Here is a 3674-nt window from a genome sequence, read left to right on the forward strand (position 1 = left end):
ACATGCATTACACCAAACTGCATCCTCTGACGAGGGTAAGAAAAAGATCAAGTCATAAAGCACCTAACAAGTAATTATATAGAAATAACTGAAGATATGCAAATGAAATGCAAGAACCCTTTGTAATTTCGCTTACATTTTTAACATACCTTCATTTTCTTGTGCATTTAAATACGTATCTCAAATACAATTCACATCATTTTTTGAGCCTCTAGTATTTGTTAAACCGTGTACTAGGCAGGTACTAGGGGATTAAAAAAAAAAGGAAACTCATTTTAGTCTTACCATCATGGGACTGCCAATAGGGGATATAAGATCAATATAGTACTACATGTTGCTGTCACTTTTTAAAAATTCAATTTAATTAACAGATACTGTATTCGTTTCAGAGGTAGAATTTAGTGATTCATCACTTGAAGTAATGAGCACTGGTGTTGTATGCTGTTACTTGTAAACAAAGTACCAGGTATTATTCTAAAAACTTTTATTCTAAAAAAATATATTAAGTGGTGATTTTTTTTTAAGATTTTGTTTATTATTTGACAGATCACAAGCAGTCAGAGAGGCAGGCAGAGAGAGAGGAGGAAGCAAGCTCCCTGCTGAGCAGAGAGCCCAATGGGGGCTCGATCCCAGGACGCTGGGATCATGACCTGAGCTGAAGGCAGCGGCTCAACCCACTGGGCCACCCAGGTGCCCCTGAAGTCGTGAATTTTTATACCATTCTTTTGAGGGACTACATTTTGCTAGTGATGAAAATGAAATGCAGAGAAGTTAAACAATTTGCTTAAGGTCACATAGCTAATACATGGTGGAGGTTGAGATTGAAATCCTTAAATTCTGACTTCAGACTTCCAGTTCCTATTTTACTGTACTGCCATTGAGAAAAAAAAAGGATATTAACACTTATATATGGAATTTTAAAATTAGTACTTATTGCTCAGGAACCTCTATCCCTCCTCTCCCTCCTCCCTGCTTGTGAAAGTAACACAAAAGAACAGACAGCTTTCTATTAGCTTGGAGGCCCCTAACCTTCTTTAGAATTACATCATATAAACAGTTTCACAGATACAATTCTCTGAACTCTTTTCAGTAAGTGTTTTATTTCCAGGCTGTTTGACAGGATATATGGAAGAAAAGGCTATGATAATATCACCATATAAATCTCTGGGGGTTAATTCTTTCCTTCATTCAAAAAAAAAATGTGTATTGTGCACTTATAGTATGTCGGACACTGTGCTGAGAACTAGAAGGGGTGCAAATAGGATTAAGAAACAGTACTTTCGGGGCGCCTGGGTGGCTCAGTGGGTTAAGCCGCTGCCTTCGGCTCAGGTCATGACCTCAGGGTCCTGGGATCGAGTCCTGCGTCGCGCTCTCTGCTCAGCAGGGAGCCTGCCTCCCTCTTTCTCTGCCTGCCTCTCTGTCTACTTGTGATCTCTGTCAAATAAACAAATAAAATCTTAAATAAAAAAAAAAGAAACAGTACTTTCCCTCAAGGAGTTGAATCTCACAGAGGAAGCAAGCATTGACAGAGAACCATAATATAAAACAGAAAATGATTTGTGCTCAATAAAGGAATGAAATGCAATGGGAATTCCAAGGAGGAGAGAGACAGATTACTTCACGAAGAGAGGAGCTTGGGTTAAGGAAAACACATAATTGTTATTTAAGTTATTGTTGATATTTAAGTGTTTTAAACAGTATGAGAATTTTTCAAATTCCCTTATTTCTTAAAAATTACATGCAAAGTTCTCATGTTCAGAGAAGACAACTTTTTTTTTTTTTAAAAAGATCTTATTTATTTCAGAGAGAGAGAGAGCATGAGAGGGGAGAAGGGTAGAGGGAGAAGCAGACTCCCCACAGAGCTGGGAGCCCAATGTGGACTCCGGGATCATGACCTGAGCCAAAGACAGTGGCTTAACCAACTGAGCCACCAGGCACTCAAAAGACAACTTTTTACTGTAAGAATTGTTCTGAGTATGGAGAGGTTAGTAAGTACAAACACTTTTTTTTTAAAGATTTTTTTTATTTATTTGAGAGACAGTGAGAGAGAGCATGAGCGAGGAGAAGGTCAGAGGGAGAAGCAGACTCCCCATGGAGCTGGGAGCCTGATGCGGGACTCGATCCCCGGACTCCAGGATCATGACCTGAGCCGAAGGCAGTCGTCCAACCAACTGAGCCACCCAGGCGTCCCAGTAAGTACAAACATTTTGAAGATGGTTTACCTTATCTCTCCTAGTGAGGGGCACAGAATAGAATGATGATGCTCAAGATAAGATTTCAAGGTCAAAGAAATAGCAAAAGAAGTAAGGTGGTTTGCATTCCACTGATGATTAGTGATGTTAAACATCTTTTCATGTGTCTGTTGGCCTTCTGTCTGTCTTCTTTGGAAAAATGTCTATTCAAGTCCTCTGCCCATTGTAAATCAGATTATTATTATTATTATTTTTGGGGTGTTCTAGAAGTCCTTTATATATCTTAGATATTAAGCCTTTCGGATATATCATTTGCAAATATCTTCACCCAGTCAGTGGTTGCCTTTTTATGTTGTTGATGGCTTCCTTTGTGCAAAAGCTTTTATTTTGGTGCAGTCCCAATAGTTTATTTTTGCTTTGTTTCTCTTGCCTGGGAAGACATACCCATAAATATGTTGCTAAGACTAATGTCCAAGAGATCACTTCCTATTTTCTTTTAGGACTTTGATGGTTTCAGGTCTCACACTTAGATCTTTAATACATTTTGAGTTTATTTTTGTGTGTGGTGTAGGAAAGTGGTCCACTTTCTTTGAGCTATCACCTCATACCAGTCAAACTGACTAGTGTCCAAAAGACAAGAAATAACAAATGTTGGCAAGGATGTAGAGAAAAGGGAACGCTCAAACCGTTGGTGGGAATGTATATTGGTACAACCACTTGGAAAATAGTAGGGAGGCTCCTCAAAAAGTTAGAAATAGAAATACCATATGATCCAGTAATTCCGCCGCTGGGTATTTTCCCCAAGAAAACAAAAACACTAATTTAAAAAGATATATATGCCCCTTGTATTTATTGCAGCATTATTCACAATAACCAAAAATGGAGGCAATCCAAGTGCCCATTGGTAGATAAATGGATAAAGAAGATGTAGTATGTGTACACACACACACACACACACACACACACGAATATTATTCAGCCACAAAAAAGAATGAAATCTTATCATTTGTGACAACATGGATGTAACTAGAGGGTATTATGTTAAGTGAAATAAGTCAGACAGAGAAAGACAAATACATTATGATTTCACTCATATGTGGAATCTAAAAAACAAAATGATTGAAGAAACAATAAACAAAAACAAACTTGTAAATACAGAGAACAAACTGGTGGTTGCCAGAGGGGAGGTGCATAGGCAGATGAGTAAAATAGGTGAAAGGGATTAAGAGGTACACATTTCCAGTAATGAATAAATAATGCAGATTAAAAAGTGTAGCATGGGAATATAGTCACTAATACTGTAATAACATTGTATGGTGACAGATGGCAACTACATTTATTGTGGCAAGCACTGAGTAATGTATAGAATTGTCAAATCACTATGTGGTGCATCAGAAACTAATGTGTCAGCAGTACTTCAATTATATATATATAATTTTTATTTAAGTTATTGTTGATATTTAAGTGTTTTAAACAGTATGA

This window comes from Neovison vison, chromosome 9 (genome assembly GCF_020171115.1).
Source record: "Neovison vison isolate M4711 chromosome 9, ASM_NN_V1, whole genome shotgun sequence".
Classification (NCBI taxonomy): domain Eukaryota; kingdom Metazoa; phylum Chordata; class Mammalia; order Carnivora; family Mustelidae; genus Neogale; species Neogale vison.